Source organism: Protopterus annectens, chromosome 12.part0, assembly GCF_019279795.1.
Source record: "Protopterus annectens isolate FY-2018-M chromosome 12.part0, PAN1.0, whole genome shotgun sequence".
In the NCBI taxonomy this organism is placed as follows: Eukaryota; Metazoa; Chordata; order Ceratodontiformes; family Protopteridae; genus Protopterus; species Protopterus annectens.
In genome coordinates this window covers 280707804-280732607 of record NC_056746.1, presented here as the reverse complement: position 1 = coordinate 280732607, position 24804 = coordinate 280707804, and the positions used below count along the sequence as shown (strand labels likewise).

The window sequence follows — 24804 nt, the reverse complement described above, 5'->3', positions numbered from 1 at the left end:
GATCCTGGAAGGGATCCTGAGATTTTTTGAACCACATTTTCCACCCACCTCATTGGTTCCTTAAAAAGGTCCATTGAGTGACTGAAAAACATAAGCCCAAAGCAGACAAGGTTTTTCCTTTCTACTCACACCTAGAGAATGCGTCATTTACTCTGGGGAATAATGGTCTTCCACCAAAGGAAGCACTGACGAAGGAAGATTTGAAAGGTTCTGCAAAGTCATACAAGCATACCCAGGCATGTCTCCTGATGGAAATGCGTGAACCTGCCACACATGAGGTACCTTCATCTACGTGGGAGATGAGCCTCATGGACTAATTTGAAATGGACCAAAGGGTAGCCAACTCCTAAGCAAAAGTACTCTCTGCCTCAAAAGATATGGTCCCAGTGAGGGATTTGTTAGTTTCTTTAATCAAATTCCTCTAGAGTCTTGTGAAGTGTGCCAAATAATTCAGCGACCAAAGGGTAAGGTTGCCAAAACACAGACACGCTTTCAAATCTGTCCAGAGCCCTAGACTCCCTGTTACATGGGTGGGCAGAGGAACTCTGTTCCACTAGTCTGTTCTTCTTGGCTGCTGCTACGACCATAGCATCAACTGGTACTCCCTTGCTCCAATACTATTTGTCCTTCGGATGTGTCATGATCCTATCTGGTCTCTTGGGGACAGGCTCGATGGTGTCACTCCTCTTTCATGCCCGCTGAGAGACCAAATCAATGAATTCAGTGGTGGGCAGAGTTACCCAGGATGTAGACGGGCCAGCTCAAAAAGTCTCCAGGAATACAGACTTCTCTTGGGAATAGCTGTCGGGAGACACACCACCCTTTTGCTTTAGGAGTTCTTGGATATCTCCAAATGATAAGTCATCAGGTGGTGATCTTGGGAACCCTTCCCCCTCATCAAAGTCGGTATCTTCTGTGACAGACTCTTGTGGAGAGTCCACCTGCCGCCTCCTGCACTTTTTCTTCCTGGGAACTTCTTCAGAGGGATGCTCCGGAGAAGTGTCAGAAGAAATTACTATACCCTACTGGGTAGCCTGGTGACTAACTTGGACTGGCTGTTCCACTGACACAGTTGGTTGAGGCTCTAGAGGCAGAGATGAATGGGGTTAGGTAGTCGGAGCTGAGGAGGGAACAGAAGTCTGAAATCTAGGAACAGAGAAAGCTCTCTCTACTACCTCGAATGCAGAAAGCCTCAGAGAAAGGGAGACCAACGGCTCTGAGAAGACATGCTTACAGACTGTAGGGTCCCTCTGCCCCTAAGGCAGACTACTGAAGGAGAGAGTAGGAGCAGAGCTATCTACCACCGAAGCTCCGAGGGGCACAGATGACTCTGACAGCTTCAAAACAGACTCTAACATCCCGGATCCGGCAATGATGCTATGGCTCAGAAAGTCATCCAGAAGTGTTCGGCACCACACCACACATAGATGCCACTGAAGTCGATGATACCAGTATCTTTGGATCCAATACAGACAACTACAGAATCTTCAGATCCAATGGCTCCAAAAACCAACAGCTGGATTGAAGGAGTCAACAATGGGGGAGTAGAACTAATAATGGTCTTCGTACCTGATGGTGCTGAAGAACACCCATTTAAAATTGCATTGAGAGGAACTTCCTCATCATCCTGTCCACACTGGCTTTAGTCACACTTCTGAAAGAACGTGTAGAAGATGCTGTTGAAGAAATTCTGGAATGGTGATGCCTTGGTGACTGCGTAAAAAAGGGGGACAGTAGACGAGAAGAAAAGTACAGTTTTGTACCTATCATAAATGTAGATGTTCGAGTGCTAATACAGCTGCAGTCATAACAGATGGGTTCTCCTGCCGTTAGGCAGGTCCTCGGTCGGCCGAATTCCAAAGTCTAGGTCCGGCGTCGGTTGTCGTCGCTTCTTCCCTGACGTCAGTGCGACAGGGGTATAAAGGAACCAGCCGATGCCATTTTCTTCAGTTTTTCTTGCCCCAGATGTCAGGTGCCCCCAGAAGGAAGGCAATACATAAATTTGTGTAATAAAGCAATGCAATATAATCAAAATACAGTAGTTGCAAGCAAATACACCATAAATGAATACCCCAATCAGGTTGTATGAGGAGGTGTTAGCCAATAGGCCTGTCCCAAGAGGGGAAGGAGGGAGGGAAACCCGGACTGCAGCTGTATTAGCACTCGAACATCTACATTTATGGTAGGTACAAAACTGTACTATGTTCATCGTGCATACAGCTGCAGTCATAACAGATGGGTAGAATCACAAAGCTAAGAAAAGGGTGGTAGGCACTAGGTGGAACTAGGAGGAGCCAGGATGCCCTGCAAGACTGCAGTGGCAAAACCTGCTCTAGTTTTGGAGTATAATGGTAGGTGGTAGTGCTTGGAGAAGGTATGCACAGAACTCCAAGTGGCTGCTTCCAAAATATCTTTGGTAGAAACTCCTCTGAGGAAAGCTGCAGAGGTAGCTGTGGCCCTTGTGGAGTGAGATCTGATGCCTGTAGGTACAGTTTTGCCATGAAAAGAATAGCAAAAGCGTATGCAGTGGGCTATCCATTTTGAGATTGTCTGTTTGGAAATTGGCTTTCCTTGAGCTCCTATAGCATAGGACACAAAGAGCTGTTCTGATTTTCTGAAAGGCTTTGTTCTGTCCAAATAATAACGCAGTTGTCTGTGGATGTCCAAGGAATGCAGTAATCTCTCCCCTTTGTTTTGAGGATTAGGATAAAAGGTAGGTAAGTGTATGGCCTGATTCAAAGCTACCCTGGATACCACTTTTGGCATAAAGGACGGATTGGTTCGTAAGGAAACTCTGTCCTGATGGAAGATGATAAAAGGCTGCACAGCCATGAGAGTTTGTAGTTCTGAAACTCTACGAGCTGAGGTAATAGCCAGAAGGAAAGCTGTTTTCCAGGACAAATACTGCAAATCTGATGAGGCAGCTGGCTCAAAGGGAGGCAAGGTCAGTTTTTCCAGAATGAAATTGAGATCCCAAGCAGGTATTGGTTGTTTCCTTGGGGTTTTAGATTCTTAGCCCCTCTGAGGAACTGTCTTAAGACAGGGTGAGAGAATAAGGGTGGATCAGTGTTGTATTCTGCAGAAATGGCTGAGGCATGGATTTTGATGGAGGAGAATGAAAGTCCACTGCTTAGCAGCTCAGCTAGATACTGTAGTATCTGAGGTAAATTCAGTTTTCCAGGATCCTGGCCCTTTTTCTCATTCTAGGCACAAAACCGTTTCCATTTTGCGGAGTAAGCTTTTCTAGTTGACGGCCTTCTGGCCTCCAAAATGACATCCTGCACCTCCTTGGAGAGTAGGGTCCGCTGTGATGCTAAGGAATCTTCCATGAGTGTTTTTAGCTGACTGTGAAGAGTTTTGAAGCTGTGCTGAGTCAGGAGAAGAGGCATTAGAGGCATGGTGGGGAATGCGTCAGGCTCCTCAGGAGTGGGTACCAGTGTTGTCTTGGCCAGTCTGGAGCAATGAGAATCATCTTTGGTCTGTCTGCTCTGGTTTTCAATAGAACTTTGGGCAGCAGAGGAAGAGGTGGGAAGGCATAAACTGTCATTGATGTCCAACTGAAAGAGAGAGCGTCCACTCTCCAGGCCTTTGGATGGAAAATCCTTGAGCAGAATTTTGTCAATTGGTGATTTTTGTGAGAGGCAAAGAGATCTATGTCTGGCCTTCCCCATGCTTGGATTATCTCTGTAAAAACTTTTGGATGCAACTTCCATTCGTGTGGATCTGTCATATTTCTGCTTAGGTTGTCTGCCAGCGTGTTTTCCTTGCCTGGCAAGTACTGTGCTTGTAGTTCGATTTGTAAGTCCATGGCCATGTTCCAAAGTGACATGGCCAGTCTGCATAGGGGGTATGGATGTGTTCCTCCCTGTTTGTTTACGTACCACATAACTGTGGTGTTGTCCATTCTTATCAATAGTTGACCTGGTTGCAGAAGGTCTTTGAAAGCTATAATAGCATTTATTACTGCTAGCATTTCCTTTTGATTGATGTGAAGGTGCTTTTCTTTTTGGGACCATTTGCCCTGAATGCACCGATCTGTCATGTGCGCCCCCCAGACGTAGTCCGAGGCGTCTGTTGTGATGACTTGATTTGCTTGAGGCTTGCTGAATGGTAGACCTGTGTTTGTTTGGCATGCTTGAGCCCACCACAGAAATTCCTTTTGAAGACATGGAATTAGTGGTATTATTGTTTCCAAACTGTGGCTGTGTTGAGACCATAGGTTTTTCAGGTACCATTGAAGTTTCCTCATATGCAGCTTTGCACATGGGATTAGTAAGATGCAAGATGCCATGAATCCCAGAGCCTGCAGGATTTTCCTTGCAGTCAGCCTGGTGCAATTTGCTAGTGCTCTGAAGTATTGAGTTAGTTGCCCCTGCTTCTCTGGCGTGAGGTAGGCCATCTGGGTGTTTGTGTCCAAGTTGGCACCCAGGAAAATTATTTTCCGAGAGGGTATTAGTCTTGATTTCTTTTTGTTGACTGTGTATCCCAGAGAGTTCAACAACATTATTACATAAGCCAGATATTTCAGAAGACTGTGCTTGCTGTCTGCTTGGATCAGGCAGTCATCCAAATAGGAGTATATTTGTATCCCTTGAAGTCTGCAGTAGGCAATTACTGATGCCAGGCATTTTGTGAATACTCTGGGCGCAGTAGATAAGCCAAAGGGCAATGCAGAGAATTGATAATGGGCTGAACCTGCAAGAAATCTGAGGTATCTTCTGCAATTTTGTCCGATTGGGACATGCAGGTATGCCTCCTTGAGGTCCATTGTTACCAGCCAAGATTCCTTGCCCAGCATGGGAAGAAGCTGCTGTAGAGTGAGCATCTTGAATTTTGGAACGAGTAGAAATGTGTTTAGGATGGATAGGTCCAAAACAGGTCTCCAATCTTTTCCCTTCCTTGGTACCAGGAATAGTCTGGAATAAAAACCTTGACCTTGTTCGTGCGTAGGTACCACTTGAATAGCTTTCATGTCTATGAGATCTGTAATTTGCCTTTGTGCCTCTGCCCTTTGATTGTGTGGCAGGTTTGGCATGCCTCTCATTTTTGGAAGGGTGTGAAAATGGAATCTGTAGCCTCTGTTTATAATGTCCAGGATCCATTTGTCTTTTGTGACAATATGCCAATTTTTTGAAAATAATGCCAGTTTTCCTCCTAAGGGTGCTGCCATTTGAGTCTTGCTTGGCATGCAAAGGAGAAGTCATTGGGCTTGCTTTCTGAATGGTTGCGAGTTATCCTCACCACCTCTTTGTGTAGGAGCTTGCCATTGTCTGCCTCTAAACGATCCTTGGGATTGTCCTCTGCCCCTCGGGCGCCTGTATCTACCTCTTTAGGGTCTGTCCGTGGCTGGAAAGGACCAATTTTTGGAAGGCCAATTTCTACGGAAATGTGGGGGTTGTACCTGTAGAAAATCTTTCACAGTTTGCATTGATTTAGCCTTTTCTTCCATTTTCCTTAATACCTCCTCAGCATTAGCACCAAATAATACATCCTTTTGTAGAGGGGCATCTAGTAATTTTGCTTTGACATGATCTGGCAAGGTTTGTTCCTTGAGCCAGGCATGTCTACGTATGACTGATCCTGTAACAGCAGCTCTACATGAGGCCTCTAGAGCATCAAAACCACATTGTAAGGTATGCTTACCCACTTGTTCTGCACTATGCATCAAATCCTGCAACTCCTTCAAGTCTGGTTGTTCAGGTTGTGACATTTTACTTTTCAATTGTGATAACAAAAACTGTTGGTATTTTAGCATATGAAACTGACAGTTTAATGCCCTCATGGTTAAGGCAGCCGAGGTATATACCTTTTTTCCCCACCTTTCTAAGGATCTGGAATCTCTCTCGGAAGGTAATGGATTTTTAGCAGTGGAGGCCTTAATTCTCTTGGGGCCCTGTGAGATGGTTTCTGGGTCAGCAGCATGGCTTTTGTATAGAAATTGGTGTGAGTCAGGAACCCTGTAGTACCTGTCAGGCTTGACTGGGGCTGGAGGTCGAGAATCCGGGTTAAGGCAGGCCTCCAAGTAAACATCATCTAGGATGTCCAAGACAGGAGGTATAGCCAGAGGCCTGTGCTGAGGTAGCAAGAGAAATTCCCTAAGCCTTTTCTTGGAATCTGAATAATCTTGGCCTTCCCAGTGGAAGTGTTCCCTTAAGGTATGCAAAGTTTCCCCAAATAAGTAATCCTCTGGGGGGGGGGGTACAGAAGGAATGGACTCCTCTGCATCAGAGTCTTCAAAAGGGGAGTAAGAATGTTCCTGATCATCAGAGTGCTCTGAAATAATGGAGCCCTGATCAGAGGAGGGGATTCTTCCTCCACTCTGGGCCTTTTGTCCAGTGGGGGTTGAGAACCCCTGATAAGAGTAATTAAATCCTCAGCCATTTTAAGCATCTGTTTTTTAGGCATGGGGCCTGGAGATGGGCCCTGTGTAGCTTGTCTCTTAGAATGCATGGCTGCTTCAGACTTAGTGAAAGCCTTGATGGAAAAAGAAGAGGAAGGTCTGAAGACACCTTGAGAGGAAGTAGACCTGTCCACATTTTGAGATTCAACGCCAAGAGTGGCTTCAGTATCTGGAGTCAGGGCGTGGGCCGAGGAGCCTGCGACCTCGGGCACAGGAGACACAGCCAATGAAGTGTCGGCGGTAGTCAGGGGCTGCGTAGGCGCCTCGCTGAGAACCGGACCACGTGTAGCCGGTAGAGGCCACGGACCTCGTGTGTCGGTCCTTATCTTTGCGCTTTTTAGACAAAAGTGGAGTCGGAGTATCCGACGACATAATATAGTTAAATGTTTTGCCAAAATAATGCTGGGCGAACTCCGCCCGACACTTAATGGTGCGTTTGTTGAATGTAGCACAAAAGCGACAGACCAAGACGTCGTGGTCTGGGCCTAAACAAGGAATACAGAGGGAATGGAAATCCTTATGCGGTATTTGCTTCCCACATGAAATACAATTATTAACTTTGTCTGACATCGGTCTGAGGCAAGAAAAGTTTCCCCAACGGGGTACTTAGCTTTCAAGAAGACTTCGGTTTCAAAATTTTCGTAATTTCAGGAGCTGGCCGACCGGCACTTGCGAACTGCTTCTGCTTCGGGCACCGCGCGGCAAGAAAGACTGAAGAAAATGGCGTCGGCTGGTTCCTTTATACCCCTGTCGCACTGACGTCAGGGAAGAAGCGACGACAACCGACGCCGGACCTAGACTTTGGAATTCGGCCGACCAAGGACCCGCCCGACGGCAGGAGAACCCATCTGTTATGACTGCAGCTGTATGCACGATGAACATCCATATCCGGGACTAACTGCAGCGATCAGATCCTAGGTGATTTTTCAGGTTGTATCCATAGCTTTAGAAACTTTACATTGAGGTTCCAAACTCAAAGATGAAGAAGTGGTTGGATCCCGGGAACACTTTCTCAAATCCCTTTTGTCAGATCTCTTGGTGGGTTGAGCCCCAGATGTTGATGAAGCAGATTTGGAAGGAGCAAACCTCTTATGATTAATTTACTTTTCCTATCAATCAAGGCTCTAGGGTTAAAAGACTTACAAATGTCCCAGTTAAAGTCAAGATGCGCTGGGCCTAAACAATATACGCATTTGGAATGCACATCCGATAATGGAATTTTATGGCCCCAGGCCCTGCATTTTTTAAAACCAGAAGGCTTCTCAGACATTTTAACACTATACACTAATAGTATAAAAAAAATATATTTTTTTAAACAAATAATAGTAGAAAGGGGAGAAGGGGGAATAAATTACCAACAATGGTAATTACAGACGTACTAAAAAGTACATAAAGAAGGGAATACAAAAAATGGTAATTCAGAATTACACAAGTAAGTGATAAAAGGAAGGAAGCACTATAACAATATAAATGAGAGAAAGAAGATACGTTTAGAGAACTATAGAGTTATAAAATGTAAGATTTCAACTCACAAGAAAAAAAGTTGCTATACTCCAGAGTATACAGTGACCATGTCTGTACGTGAAAGTGGCAAACGAATTATGAGGTATATTAGGGTAGGGGAGGAGCTCGAGCATTTCAGTGTTCCACGAGCTGAAAGAAATGGCTGAGTCGGATCTGAAGGACAAATCCGAACCCAACACCAGAACAGCAGCACATAGTTTACACTAAGTGCAGCTGTTTTGCCCTTGTTTACATTGTATCCCAATACCTCTTTAAATTGTCTTAAAAGGTTGAATAGAAGTGGGATATCTCACTCAGGATTTAATAGTATTATCACATCATCTGCAAACATAACTAACTTATATTCTTTACAGGTTCCCTGCTACCCTTATATATTTGAAACTAGTTTTTTGTGCCAGAGGTTCCAATTATAATGCAAATAGGACAAATGACAACCTTACTTTCTACCCCTTTCTACAAGAACCTCTGATGACACCCTACCATTTATTTTAATCACTGCTGTTGATCCACTACATAACCTCTGAGCAACTCTATCAGCTCTTCCAGGAGGTCCACCCTTATTACAACCTGCCACAGATATTTCCAGCAGTCTGTTGAATGCTTTTTCAGCATTCAGCCCCTTCAACATCAGTTGTTTATTTAGTATCTCGACCTCTTCAAGCACCATACTAACAATACTTATCAAATGTTTTGTCACCCCTTAACAGAGCCACACTGGTCTGGATTTATTAATCTGGGTAATATCTTTGTTAACCTAGTTACTACAACAGCTGCAAACACTTTCATGCTTTACAGTAGCTATTGGTTTATAAAACTGTTTGCAGTAGTGGGGCTTTCTCTTTAGGAATTAGTTATTACTGCCTGTTTCCATGATATGAGGAATGCTTCTCTTTCCGATCTCATCATACAATCTACTCAATATTTGCATTAACTCTTCTCCTCTGGTTCTCCATAATTCTACTGCTATCCCATCAATTCCTGGGGACTTTCCACTTACCTGCTTCTGGATGTGAACTTCAATCCTTTGTGTTGTTACTGGCTTTCTTAATTCCTCCAGTACTATTTTTTTTTTAACTTCTCTAGATGCATTTCCTCCAAAAAAAAAAAAAAACTTTCTATCTTTTGTTCCCATGTATTTCCATTTTCCTGTTTCCTGTGTACACCTGAATAAAAGTCTTGAAACAGTTTATTTATCCATTCCAGCTGGAGGTGTACCAGCCCTGTTTTAAGTCTTTCACCTTACTAATTATGTGTTAAACTTTCTGTTGTATTAATGTACAAGCTAGATACTTTTATAGTCTGGGTGTATGATCAAAATCAGTTTGCCTAATTGCTGCAGCTATCCTTGCCACCATTTCATCTAGTTGCCCATTCTAGGCATTTTCCTAGCTTGATTAGTTGCTCCCTTTATTTTTCTAATCCCTCTTTCCTATGATGTAAGTATCTCACTTTCGCTAGGTTATTTAGTTGAAAAGCAAGTGTTGCCTCCCATTCCTTTTTTTATTGCACTTGTTAAAATTTGCTTAAACTCTTCGTCACCTTTGACCAACTCGTATTAAACTAATAGCTTCCCCTCCTTTGGTTGCCAAAATCTCATCGATTATTTCATATAACCTTGTCTTTTTTTTTGGATGAGCTCTCCACCACTAACTTACTGTTCTCTAATGTCCTGCCAAGACATTCCTTACTGTGGTTATAACCATACATTCAACAGGTGCACAGTCAAACAGGGTTCTTGGGTTGGATTCTACCTATCTACTAGAAACTTGTGCTATGCTGTGACAGATTCTATCCAATTCAGGTCAAATTTTAGATCTCTCTGCATTGTAAGTGTCCTGTCGCCCTTCTCCTCCAGATTCTACTACATCTCGCCACCCACAGAACCTACAGGATTTTCTCAAAAACTGTCTTTCACTAGAAATCCTTCCTGCTCTAGGCCCTGCACTTGCATCTTTTCTGTTTGTTGCTATATTCCAGTATCCAGCTAACAAATTGACTCGTTGAAAATCCACTACTTGGGCAGGATATACAAGTTGTGCAGTCTCTATTCTTCCTATGCCTTACTCAATACCCTCTTCTTAATATACACTGCTCATCTATCCTGCTTTCTTCTGTTACTACTGTCCCTTTCTTTATTAAGGATAACACCCGCCTCTTCCTCCCTTGGGAAGCAACTGCATAATGCCCTTCGAGTTTACTTTTCTTTACAAAGTTCTTACATCTCCTCTTCCCCTGGAGATGGGTCTCCTGAAGCATAATTATGTTACTTCTAGTAGTTGTTACATATTTTAACACCCAATCTACTTTCATGTTGCCCACGAGACCATTAACATTCCATGTCAATAATTTGAGTGCCACTTATTTTATGTTTGGTCCCCCCACCTCTTCTCTCTCTGTTAACCTTGCTCCTTTACTCTAGTTAACTCTTTCTCTGCCTGTGTATGTGAAATTCTTCATTCCATCACAGGCCTGAATTTAAAACAGCAACTGCAACACACTTATTTTGTTAGCAGCTTCAAAGTTTTTTCAAAACAATGTACAAATCATAGTTACTACTTACATTAAGATTGCTCCCTTCCCAACCCCTTTTTCCTTCCCTTATATTTTACGATCATACACTCAACACTCTCCTTTGCTGGCCACCTTTCGATCCTAGTAGGTTCAACCACTTTTATTTTCCTTTGGTTCGATCCCTCAAACTCCACCCATTATTTTCCTTTGGTTCGATCCCCCAAACCCTATTCCAGCCCCTGTATTTAGTAAACAAGACTAGCGACATCTTTCTCCATTTATTTTCATTGAAATTCAATCTTTTTAACTCTTTTCACTGGGTGTGGTTAAAACCCACTGGTTGATGGGAAAACAAAGTACAGTTGTGTACACTCACCATAAATGTAGACATTCGAGTGTATTCACTGTTGCAGTAATCACACTTGGGTTATCTGCCTACAGGTAGCCTTCAGTCGGCCTGAATACCACAGTCTTGGGAATTCTGCGTCAGATGCTGTCGCTTCTTCCATGACATCAGGTCAGGAGTATAAAACATGCAGCCGACGCCATTACATCAGTTTTTCTTGCCCCAGATATCAAGTACCCCCAAAACAGGAAGCAATTACATGGTGAGGAACAGTAAAAAGTAAATACCATTGTTATAAGATATGGCTAAAAAAAAGATAGGTAGAAAGTACAGAGAAGTCAGGGGGCTGGAGGGAGGGTAACCAGGACTGCAACAGTGAATACACTCGAACATCTACATTTATGGTAAGTATACACAACTGTACTATGTTCTTCGTGTTTCACTGCTGCAGTCATCACACGTGGGTTGATTCTCAAAGCTGAGGAAGGGTGGAGGCAGTCAAGAAGCATTAGGGCTGGCTAGTAGGCCTTGTAAGGCTGCTGTGGCAAATCCAGCTCTGGATTTAGAAAAGATAGGTAAGTGGTAATGCTTGGTGAAGGTGTGTACAGAACTCCAGGTTGCAGTTTCCAGGATGTCCCTGGTAGGGACTACCCTGAGGAATGCTGTAGAGGTAGCCCTAGTGGAATGAGTTCTGATCCCCTATGGGGTAGGATTTCCATGGTGTTTGTAGCAGAAATGGATCCAGTGTGCTATCCATTTAGAAATGGTTTGCTTTGAAATGGCCTTGCCCTCTGCCCCTGTAGCAAAGCTGACTAGAAGCGATTCAAGATTTTCTGAAAGGTTTAGTCCTGTCCAGGTAGAACCTAAGCTGCCTGTAAATGTCCAGGAAGTGCAGGATCATTTCCCCTTTATTCTGAGGATTAGGGAAGAAGGTTGGAAAATGAATGGACTGGTTTAATGCCACACTAGATACCACCTTGGGCATAAATGATGGGTTAGTCCTGAGGGAAAACCTGTCCGCATCGAAGAAAATGAAGGGTTCCACTGCCATAAGGGCCTGCAATTCAGACACTCTCCTTGCTGAAGTGATGGCTAGAAGTAAGGGCGTTTTCCAAGAGAGGAATTTTAACTCTGTTGTAGCAGCAGATTCAACGGGAGGAAGCGTGAGCTTCTCCAGTACAAAGTTAAGGTCCCAGGCTGGAGTGGGAGCTCTCCTGGGGGGTCTTACATTTTTGGCTCCTCTAAAGAACTGTTTGACTAGAGGGTGAGAGAAGATGGGTGGTTCAGTATTGTAATGAGCTGAGATGGCAGAGGCATGAATCTTAATTGAAGAGAAGGATAGGCCTTTGTGGAGCAGTTCTGTTAGGTAATTTAGGATACGAGGTAAGTTGGCCAAGGTTGTGCCCATTCCCTGAGACTGGCTCCAAGAACAGTATCTTTTCCACTTTTCTGACTAGGATTTCCTAGTACTAGGCCTCCTTGCCTCAAGGATGACATCCAGCACCTGCTTACTGAGGGTTGCTGAAGTGTTCAGGGGATGATCCAGGCTGCTAGGTTCATGGTTTGCAGCTGAGGATGCCAAATCTGGCCCTCCTGCTGGGAAGGGATCTGAGGTAGGTGCCATGGTGACACTACTGTCAGACTGCACAAAAGTGGGTACCAGTGCTGGCGTGGCCAGTCTGGTGCAATCAGAATTGTCTTTGGCTTGTCCTGTTTGATCTTTAGTAGAACCTTCGAGAGGAACGGCAGAGGGGGAAAGGCATAGATTGAGAGGTTTTCCCATGTAAAGGACAGCGTATCCACTTTCCATGCTTGGCTGTGGGGAGTTCAGGTGCAATATTTGCTCAATTGCTAGTTTTGCAGGGAAGCAAAGAGGTCCAAGCTTGAATGATTTCGGTTCTAGTTTCCACTCATGTGGGTCCATTAGATTTCTGCTTAAGTCGTCTGCCAGTGAATGTAGTTTGCCTGGCAGGAATACAGCTTGCAGGTGCACCTGATTGCTCAAGGCTGTGTTCCACACAGCCATGGCTAACCTGCAGAGTTGCTAGGAATGGGTTCCCCCCTGCTTGTTTATGTACCACATAACTGTAGTGTTGTCTGTCTTTATCAATAGTTGCCCTGGAAGAATAAGGTATTTGAAAGCTGTCAGTGCATTCTGTACAGCTAACATTTCTTTCTGATTGATATGGAGGTGCATTTGTTTTGGGCTCCATTTGCCTTGAATGCATTTTCCTGCCATGTGAGCCCCCCCATGCATAGACTGATGTGTCTGTTGTTAGGGTTTGGGCGGTGAGGGGTTGAGTGAAAGGGACTCCCTTGTTGTGGCAGCAGGCCTCTGCCCACCACAGGAACTCTGTCCTTAGGCAAGGAATGATAGGAATCATTGTTTCCAGGTCCAGAGAATGTTGACATCAGAGGCTTTTTAAGTACCATTGAAGTTTCCTCATATGCAGTCTTGCATATGGAATTAGTAGAATGCAAGAGGCCATGAACCCTAGGGCTTGCAGGATTTTTCTTGCAGATAGCTGGGTTTGGGTGGCCAGTAGATTGACGTAGTTTATCAAATAAATCTGTTTTTCTGGAGTGAGGAATGCCATCTGGGAAGTTGTGTTCAAGCTTACTCCCAGGAATACAATCTTTTGGATGGGTACCAGATGTGATTTCGTTTTGTTGATGGTATATCCCAGTGAAGTTAGAAGTCTCTTTACAAATGTCAGGTGCTGATATAGCAATTCCTGACTATACACCTGAATCAGGCAATCATCCAAGTAAGGGCAAATTTGAATTTTTCTCTGCCTGCAATATGCAATGGCTGGAGCTAGGCATTTTGTGAATACCCTGGGCATAGTAGATAAGCCAAAGGGAAGTGCAGAGAACTGGTAGTGCATAGAGCCTGCTTTGAAACGTACATACTTCCTGCAAGATTCCCTTATGGGGATGTGCAGATAAGCTTCTTTTAAGTCTAGGGTGGCTAGCCAGGAGTCCTTGGCTAGCATAAGAAGCAGCTGTTGGAGCGCAAGCATTTTGAATTTCTGGACTACCAGGAAGGTGATGAGAATAGACCAATCCAGGATACGGCGCCAAGAGTTTTCTTTTCTGGGTACCAGAAAAGTACAGTTGTGTACACTTACCATAAATGTAGATGTTAGAATGTATTCACTGTTGCAGTCATCACTTTTGGGTTATCTGCTTGCAGTAGCCTTCAGTCGGCCTGATTACCAAAGTCTTGGGGTCAGGAGTATAAAACATGCAGCCGATGCCATTAAATCAGTTTTTCTTGCCCCAGATGTCAGGTGCCCCCTTAATGGGAAGCAATTAAATCTATAAATATACAAGGTTACACCTCCAATAAAAAATCAAATACACCAAAAAGCTTTTGAAGATAGCAAATGAAAGTAGAGGTATATCCAAAAAAAGAAGGGTGCTGGAGGGAGGGTAACCAGGACTGCAACAGTGAATACACTCGAACATCTATATTTATGGCAAGTGTACACAACTGTACTATGTTCTTCATGTTTCATTGTTGGCGTCATCACTTTTGGTTAGATTCCCAAAGCTAAAGATGGGAGGAGGAATTTAAATGGAATTAGGACCAGCTAAAAGACCCTGCAAGACTGCAGTGGCAAAGCCAGCTCTGGATTTAGAGTAAATTGGCAGATGGTAATGCTTGGTGAAAGTATGTACACAACTCCAGGTAGCAGCTTCTAGGATGTCCCTGGAAGGGAAATTCTGAGAATGGCTGTAGAGGTAGATGCAGCCCTGGTAGAGTGGGGTCTGATCCCCTGTGGGATAGGTTTTCCATGGTGTTTGTAACAGAAATGAATGCAATGGCCTATCCATTTGGAAATGGTTTGCTTTGAAATAGCCTTCCCCTCAGCCCCTGCAGCAAATGCCACCAGCAGTTAATCAGATTTCCTTTGAGGTTTAGTTCTGTCCAAGTAGAATCTAAGTTGTCTGTGCACGTCTAAGGAGTGCAGAATCTTTTCCCCTTTGTTCTATGGATTAGGGAAAAGGTTGGTAAATGTATGGACTGATTAAGGGCCACACTGGATACCACCTTTGGCATGAAGGAGGGATTGCTCCTGAGGGACACCCTGTCCGCATGAAAGATGATGAAAGGCTCCACTGCCATGAGGGCCTGTAATTCAGATACCCTTCTTGCTGAAGTGACTGCTAAAATGAAAGTTGTTTTCCAAGAAAGGAATTTTAAGTCCGCAGTGGCAGCTGGCTTGAAAGGAGGAAGGGTGAGTTTTTCCAATGCAAAGTTGAGGTCCCAGCCTGGAGTTGGAGCTCTCCTGGGCGGTCGTAGATTTCTGGCCCTCTGAGGAACTGTTTAAGCAGTGGATGAAAGAAGAAGGATGGTTCCGTGTTATAATGAGCTGAGATGGAGGACGCGTGGATTTTGATGGAGGAGAAAGACAGGCCCTTATGAAGAATCTCAGTTAAGTATTGTAAAATCTGTGGTAAATTTGGCACTGTTGTGCTCATCCCTTGAGCTTGATTCCATTCACAGAATATTTCCATTTTTCAGGGTAAGACTTCCTGGTACTAGGCCTCCTTGCCTCTAAAATGATATCCATCACTGGTTTACTGAGAGATGGTAAAGGAGAAATTATGTAATTAGCCAGGCTACTAGATTCAGTGTTTGAAGTTGAGGGTGCAAATAGGGTAGGAATCTGAGGCTGGTGCCATGGGGCCCACAGTGACACACTGTGCAAGAGAGGGTATCAGTGTTGGCGTGGCCAGTCTGGTGCAATCAAAATAGTCCTTGGTTTGTCTTGTTTGAACTTTAGTAGTACTTTGGAAAGCAGAGGCAGAGGAGGAAAGGCATAAACTGACAGTTTTTTCCAGCTGAAGGACAGAGCATCCACTTTCCAAGCTTGTTTGTGGGGAGTCCTTGTGCAGAATTTGTACAACTGATGGTTTTGGGGGGAGGCAAACAGGTCTATATCTGGGCTCCCCCATTTGCTTGTCAACATGTTGAAAATCCTTGGTTCCAGTTTCCACTCGTGTGGGTCCATGAGGTTTCTGCTTAGTTCGTCTGACAGAGTATTTAGTTTTCCTGGCAGGAATTGAGCTTGTAAATGTACTTGATAGCTATGGGCTGTGTTCCACAATGCCATGGCTAGTCTGCAGAGGGGGTAAGAATGTGTAACCCCCTGCTTGTTTATGTACCACATAACAGTGGTGTTGTCCGTCCTTATCATTAATTGTCCTGGAAGAATGTGGTCCTTGAAGGCTGTCAGAGCATTCTGTACATCTAACATTTCTTTTTGATTGACATGCAGGTGCATCTGAATTGGGTTCCATTTGCCCGGAATACACTTCCCTGCCAGGTGGGCCCCCCGTGCAAAGTCTGATGTGTCTGTTAAGGTTTGGGTGGCAGTGGGTAGTGTGCATGGTAGACCCCTGCTTTGGTGGCAGGCCACTACACAACAAAGGAACTCTAGGCATAGACAAGATATGATAGGAATCATTGCTTCTAGATCCTGCGGGTTGACATCATAGGCTTTTGAGATACCATGGTAGTTTCCTCATATGCCTTGTATGTGGAATTAAAAGAATGCAGGAGGCCATGAACCCCAAGGCTTGCAGTATTTGTCTTGCAGATAACTGGGTTTTTGTGGCCACTTGTTTGAAGTAGGTTGTCGAATGAATCCGTTTCACTGGGGTGAGGAAAGCCATCTGGGAAGTTGTATTCAAGCTTGCTCCCAGGAATATAATTTGACGACAGAGTACCAGGTGTGATTTCTTTTCATTTATGGTGTATCCCAGACAAGTCAGTACCCTTTGAACAAAGACAAGATGATTCAAAAGTATTTCCTGGTTTTCTGCCTGAATTAGACAATCGTCCAGATATGGGTATATTTGAATATTTCTTTGTCTGTAGAATGCAATAACTGGAGCTTGGCACTTTGTGAATACCCACGGCGCAGCAGATAAGCCATAGAGCAGTACAGAGAACTGATAGTGCCTGTAGCCTGCTTTGAAGCGTAGGTATCTTCTGCAAGACTCCCTGATAGGGATTTGCAGGTATGTTTCTTTTAAATCTACTGTTGCCAAGCATGCATCTTTGCCTAGCATAGCAAGTAGCTGGTGAAGAGTCAGCATCTTGAATTTTGGAATCACCAGAAAGGCATTTAGAGTAGAAAGGTCCAGGATAGGACGCCATGTATTGCTTTTTCTGGGTACCAGGAAAAGTCTCGAATACAACCCTTGTCCCTCTTCCTCTTCTGGTACTAACTGAATAGCCCCCATGTTTAAAAGAGAGAGTACTTGATTTTGGGCCTCTGTCCACTGATTTGGGGGTAGATCTGGCCACCCGCTTGGTGTTGGTAAGGTGTGGAAGTAAAATCTGTACCCTTGGGACACTACATTTAAAACCCATTTGTCCTGGGTAATGTGTTCCCAGTTTTTGGCCTGCATTCAGTTGGGAAGTGCATGGAAGTTTTAGAACCAAGTCATTGCGACTGTTTTCCATAGGGGGGAGTCTTACTACTCCCGGATCTGGGTGCGGAACCCCCCCACTGCTTAGTCTTGTGTGTCCCCCCTGGGACTGAAACCTGGAGTTTCTTGCCATATCAGGGTTTGGCTTGAGAAGACCTTGAAGAGGCCGGAAAGGACCAATTCTTAGAGGGCCACTGCCTACTAAATCTAGGAGGCTGAACTTGTAAGAAATCTTTAACAGTTTGCATAGATTTAGCTGTATCTTCCATCTTTTTAAGAATTTCCTCAGCCTTGTTGCCAAACAGGCGGTCATGATTTAAGGGAGCATCCAACAATTTAGCTTTAACATGATCAGGTAAAGATTGCTCCTTAACCCAAGCATGCCTTCTGAGCACAGAACCAGCAACAGCAGGCCTGCAAGAGGCCTCTAAAGAATCAAATCCACATTGCAAAGTATGTTTTCCAACCTGTTCAGCAAAATGCATTAAATCCTGTAATTCTTTATTTCCTGCACAGTCAGGAATCAACATCATTTTCTGTTTAAGCAATCCAATAACATGTTGTTGATACTTTTAACATATGAAACTGGCAGTTTAAAGCCCTAATGGCCAAGGTTGCAGAAGTGTAAACCTTCTTACCCCATCTACCCAGCGCCCTGGAGTCTCTATCAGAAGAAGTTGGATTTTTAGCAGTAGTAGCCTTAATGCCCTTGGGTCCCTGCGAAATAGTCTCTGGAGCTCCAACAGGATTTTTAAAAAGGACCTTGTGTGAATCAGGAACCCTGTAATATCTGTCAGGTTTTCTGGGAGCAGGAGACAAAGAATCAGGGGCCAAACTAGATTCCGAAAAGGCATCATCAACAATGTCTAGTACAGAAGGAATAGCTAAAGGCCTATGCTGAAGCAGGAGTAAGAAATCCCTAAGCCTCTTTTTTGAATCAGAAAAATCCTGGCTTTCCCAATGGAAATGCTCCCTTAGAGTATGTAAGGTTTCACCAAAAGAAAAATCCTCTGGACGGGAAGCAGAGGGAATACAGTCCTCTGCATGAGAATCCTCATAAGTAGATAAAGGCAAATCTAGATCATCAGAAGAATCAGAAAAATCAGAATCCGGGTCAGAGTATTCATTAACAACTTCAGTCCTAGGTCTCTTAGGAGGGGGAGGCTGGCTTTCCCTGATTAAAGTTAAGATCTTCAGCCATTCTTATCATTTGTTTTTTAGGCAGAGAGGCCTGAGCATGTGGCCTAGGCATCGTTTTTTTAGGCATGGTTTGAGATTTAGGCCTAAAAGAAGGAGGAGGCGTTGGTTTAATATGCAAGTCCATAGGCCTGAATACACCCTCAGAAGCTATCAGGGGCTGTGAAAGCGCCTCACTGAGTACCGGCGAACTGGCGACTGGCTTAGGAGAGGCATCGTCGGCAGTTTTGGACCTCGGCGGCCTGTCTCCGTCTTTATCCTTGCATTTTTTCGGAATCCCGGTAGTCGGATGGCTAACTGACGACATTTCTGGATAATTAAACCGAGAACCGAAATATTTAGAGGCGAAAATATACCGACGACGGACAGTGAGCTGATTAAATAAAGCACAAAACTGACAGCATGGTACGTTGTGATCAGGGCCTAGGCAAGGAATACAGTACGAATGAAAATCTTTATGAGGTATTGCTTTCCACAAGTAATGCAATTATTAACTTTTACTGACATCGGTAAGGAGCAAGAAAAAGTTTCACAAACGGGGTACTTGGCTTTAGTTGAAGACTTCGGTTCTGAAACTCAAAAATGAAAATTTCAGGAGTCGGCCAACCGGCACTTGCGAACCGCTTCTGCTTCGGGCACTGCACGTCAAGAAAGACTGGTGTAATGGCATCGGTTTTATTATTCCTGACGTCATGGAAGAAGGGACAGCAACCGACGCAGGACCCAAGACTTTGTTAATCAGGCCGACTGAGGGCTACTGCAAGCAGGTAACCCAAAAGTGATGACTGCAACAGTGAAACACGAAGAACATCAGTCTGGAGTAAAACCCTTGTCGCCTTTGCTCTGCTGGGACACGTTGAATAGCCTTGATACTGAGAAGAGAAAGTACTTGCTTTTGGGCCTCTGCCCACTGGTTTGGGGGAGGTCTGGCCATCCACTTGGGGTTGGCAGTGAGTGGAAGTAGAATCTGTATCCCTGGGATTCAATGTTCAAGACCCATTTGTCCTGGGTAATGTACTCCCAGTTTTTTGCGTGCAGGTCTAGTTTTCCTCCTAAGGGTGCAAGTACTTGGGCAAGGCTTGGAAGGATGAAGGACAAGTCATTGTGAACTTTTTCCATAGGATGGTGTTTTACTACTCCCTGATTTTGAGGTGAGAGCACTCCATTATTTAGATCTGTGCATACCCCGAGACTGTAGTCTTGGTGGTCTGCTGCCCCTGGGTTTGGACTGAGAAGGTCTGAGAGAGACCGGGAAAGACAAGTTTTTAGAAAGCCAATGCATACTGAATCTAGGTGGATGTACCTTTAGGAAATCTTTAACAGTGTGCATAGATTTAGCTTTTTCCTCCATCTTTTTGAGGACTTCTTCTGCTTTAGTGACAGACGTTCTTGGTGTAATGGAGCATCTAGTAATTTTGCTTTGACATGATCTGGCAAGATTTGTTCCTTAAGCCAAGCATGCCTTCTAAAAACAGACCCAGTGACAGCAGCCCTGCAAGATGCTTCTTAGGCATCAAAACCACATTGCAAAGTATGTTTTCCAACTTGGTTAGCAGAATGCATTAACTCTTGTAAATCTTTATGTTCTGCAGAATCAGGAATAAACACAATTTTTTGTTTAATTAGTTCCATAATATGTTTCTGATACTTTAACATGTGAAACTGGCAATTTAAAGCCCTGATGGCAAGAGTAGCAGAGATGTATACCTTCTTACCCCATCTGTCCAAAGCCCTAGAATCCCTGTCAGAAGAGGTAGGGTTTTTGGCTGTAGTAGCCTTAATGCCTTTAGGTCCCTGGGAAATTGTCTCTGGATCCACAGTAGGATTCTTAAATAGGAATTTGCGAGAGAGTCAGGTACTCTGTAGTACCTGTCAGGTTTCCTGGAAGCTGATGGCAAAGTATCAGGGGTAAAACCGGATTCCATGAAGACATCATCTACAATTTCCAAACAGGAGGGATAGCTAGAGGCCTGTGCTGAGGCAAGTTTAAAAATTCCCCGAGTCTCTTTTTGGACTGTGGCTAGTCTTGGCACTCCCAGCGGAAATGCTCTCTGAGGGTATGCAGGGTTTCACCGAAAGAAAAATCCTCTGGTTGGGAAGCAGAGAGAATGGAATCCTCTGCATTAGAATCCTCATAGGTAGATAAATGTATGTCCTGGTAATCAGAAGTGTCAGAGTCATCGGACTCATGGTATGAAAAATCAGAAGGAAAATAAGTTCTTGGTCTTTTAGAGGGGGAAGCCTGGCTTCCCCTAATTAAGGTAATACGATCTTCAGCCATTCTAAGCATTTGTTTCTGTGGCATGGGGCCCTGAGAATGTGCTTTGGTCATCGGTTTCCTGGGCGTAGTGCAAACTCTGGGCCTGAGAAATAAGGTATTTTTGGTTTGAAACGAAGTAGTTGGTTTAATATGAATATCGGAAGGCCTGAATACACCCTCAGAAGCCGGTGCCTGCACAGCGGCTCCGGACCCATCCAAGGTAGAGACATCCGCAGGTTCCATAGTCGAAGAAGCATCTTGTGGCATACCAGACTCTGAATGGGTCTCGGTAGAGGCTTGCAAATCTGTAGAAGCAGGTATCAGGGGCTGCGAAAGCGCCTCACTGAGTACCGGCGGACTGGTGACTAGCTTAACGAAAGCGTCATCGGCAGTTTTGGACCTATGCGGTCTGTCTCTGTCTTTATCCTTACATTTTTTTCGGAAGATTGGTAGTCAAATGGCTTATCGATGCCATTCCAGAATATGGAGAACGAGAGCGAAAGAATTTAGTGACAAAAATATCCCGACGACGAATAGTTCGGGCGTTGAACAGGGCACAAAACCGACAACGAGGAATGCCGAGGTCTGGGCCTGAACAGGTGACGCAGTAAGAATGAAAATCTCTGTGAGGTATTTGCTTTCCACAGGCAAGACAATTGTTAATTTTTTCTGACATCGGTTAGAGCAAGAAAGAAGGATACCCAATGGGGTACTTATCTTTTAGAAGACTTCAGGTCTAAAACTCAAAAAACAAAAATTTCAGGAGGCGGCCGACCAGCACTTGCGAACTGCTTCTGCGTCGGGCTCCGCTCGGCAAGAAAAGCTGATGTAATGGCGTCGGCTGCATGTTTTATACCCGACGACCTGACGTCATGGAAGAAGTGACAGCATCCTACAGAGAAATCACAAGACTCTGGTATTCGGGCTGACTTAGGGTTACCTGCAGGCAGATAACCCAAGTGTGATGACTGCAACAGTGAAACATGAAGAACATCTCTCCATTCCCGTTTCTCTCTTGCTCGAAACTGGTTTTATAATTGTAGAAAACAATATTTCATGTATCTTATCAAGTCCGTTTTGCGTTGTGTCATTATTTTAATAGTTAAGCTATTGCTGCTGATTACACTTGTCATTTTGTGTTTAATAATTTCACCTGCCTTAGGTTGCAGACATATTTTCTTAATGAAAAATACCCCACCACCCCAAAAAGAAAGTCTCAAAGTCACTCACCTTACTGTACAGTAGTCTTCTCTTCTCAGCTATTATCTGGAATTGTCTTACACAATCAGCTGACTCTGGTGGTACAGATCCATTTAGGCTTTCTCCCACTCTTTTGGAGTACAGTTCCAGATCCCTTTGTTTTTCTGCCATCTTCTTTTGGAAGACTGGGAACAGCTTCACTATCAAACTTTCGCCCCAGCCTTTTCTCTGTCATGTGAGTATTTCTCTCCTCTGATGAATTTATGTCGCTTGCACCTTCCAATTTTAAACTTGCTTGAATTGGCCACTACTTCCCAAGCTGCTGATGGGTCTAAAACATTTTAACTCCAATGATGAAAAAGAGCCATACTGTCACTGGTTACAAAAGTTTAAACTTTTAACTTTAGTGACTTACAAAGTCTCAAACTGGTGCAAATTTCCCCCTTTTTATTCATGTCACCAGTAAATAATCCTGCTTGACAAATACTTTTCATATTCCTGTGGAAGTTTGGAAGCTAGAAGGGGAAAAACTGACAAAGATCTAGAAGGTTTTAACAGTATTTTAAGAGGAGGAGTACCAACATCCTGGAAGAAAGCAATAATAGCTGTAATAACTAAAGAGGACAAAGATCCATCAAGATCCAGTTTCATACAGGCCCACTTCAATACCAAACCATGATTATAAAGTGTTCATGTATATAATGGCTAAAAGAATGACAAAAGTAATGCCAAAAATAATAGATATGGATCACTGTCGTTTTGTGGAGAGGAGGCAAACATCTGACAACATTAACAGAATACTGATGATCCAGAGGGTAAGAAAACGCCATTGTCGTTGGTGAGTCTTGATGCACAGAAAGCATTTGACAGTGTAAGCTGGGACTTTATGAGCAGAGCAATGGAAGAATTTGCTTTCCTGAAAAAATTCCAGGGTTGATCAGAGGAGAAAATTAAATGGGTGGGGGTCCTCTCTGATCATTTCTGCTTGAGCAGAGGAACCAGGCAGGGGTGTCCTCTTCAACCAGAGAAGTTGTGGATAGCAATTAATAAAGAGCTGAAGGACTTTATCCAGGATGACAAGACTGCAAGGGTCAAATGGGATAAGCTGATTCTTCCAGTAGAACAGGGCAGACTGGGATTACCCAATTTGAGGGGGTATTTCACAGCTACACAAATATGGCTTCTGTACATAGCACAAGCAAAAAACTATAATGCAAAGTGGAAAAGGCTGGTGATGAAACGGGGAAGCTCAAGAAACTAAGATGGATTGGGATTTTGGATGCAGGCCTTTAAGGAGAATAACAATAATCATATAGAATATTATATCTATAAATGAGCAGAAAGTATCCTATGATCTAAGCCAACACAGGAATGGAGAAAGGAGAATCTACTGATAGGGATGACTGCAATTAGGGATACAGACAATAGGCAAAAGGGGTTGGAATTTATTGGAGAAAACTGGCAAAAGAACCAAGGTTGTTGTTGTTTGTCTTTCGGCTTTTCCTGGTAAGGAGTCGCCACAGTGGAACTCCGGTCCACTAATTGTTTGGCAGTAGATTTTTACGAAACGCCGAGGTGCCAGCTCGACACCCAACCTTCAACGAAGGCATGCCCATAAGTCTTTCAAACGCTAACCAACCACGGGGAGGACATGCAGACTCCACACAGAAGACACTCCCAAGCCCAGACGAGAATCGAAGGGGAGACCCTCTTGCTGTGAGGTAACAACGCTACCGCCGTACCACCGCGGCTGTCAAGAACCAAGGTATTGGGAGCAAATAACTAGAGAGGAAAAGATAATAGGAAGATCCCAAGAATTTATTTGACTGCAGGTTACAAACTGCCTTCCCTATCAAGGATCGATATCACAGTATATAGGCAAACAGAAAGAAACAGTATGACTGCCTATGTCTAAGGGATGGTTTAATAAACATGTTTCTTGTTCAAAAAAAGGGGGCAGGAATTGAATAATTTAAGTAATGTTGCTTAAGTTATATGATATATGGAAATATATGTGAAGTATAATGTTTTAAATGTGAACTTGTTAATACAGTTTGATTACTTTTACATAAATGTAAATTTCCCTATTCAAAAAAAGTCTTAAAAAAAAAAAAAGAGCATCAGCATTTTCTTATACTGTGCATCTCTCCAGATCATCATTGTTCTAGTAATCTTGTCAAACGCTTGCTTTCCCTCCACAAAACCACACTGATCCAATATCTATCAACAATGGTAACAACTCTCATTCTCATTACTAGTACAGACATAAATACTGCTGTCAACATTAACCCCCTTTTTCGCATTTTTACATGGGGTTGGGATGTCACCATCAACATTAATCATTATTACCAAATCATCTAGACCCAATGTTTATGACAAGGAGTGGATCAGTGATGAAAACTGAGATGGGTCTATATGAAGAAGTATTTGAAGCATCTTTGCCATTTTTGTTTAATACAGCCACCACAGTTTTCTTCCAAGATGCTGGAACCCTCATCCCTATTTTAAAATACTGGTAAACAAAAACTTCTACATCTTTATCACATCCTTCCTTTCTAACTTCCATAGGAATACAGTCAGTACTTGGAGACTTTCCTGTTGATTGACCACTTTTATATAGTCTCTTCTTGTTTTAGCTATTAATTGTTGAAATTCGTCTCCCTCATACCCTGGCATAATGAGGTCATACATATATATATATATGTATATATATATATATATATATATATATATATATACACATACATACACATCAGTGTTTTTTCTTGGTTTCCAGATTTCATTGCTTTATACAAATTTTCATAAAAATTCCCAAATACCTCAATACCTTAATAGGATCTGAAGTTATTTTTATTGTCACAGGCTCATTAAATTTGGCTACAACTCTTTCTACTTTCTGCTATGTTGTTGTTCTAAAGC

At 43.5% G+C, this 24804-nt stretch overlaps 1 protein-coding gene across 1 annotated transcript in view; it reads right to left on the bottom strand.

The window, feature by feature from the left end:
* The window catches only part of LOC122816509 (CREB binding protein), a gene marked incomplete in the record, with an annotated part of 4149155 nt that overhangs the window by 2311523 nt on the left and 1812828 nt on the right, over positions 1–24804 (bottom strand).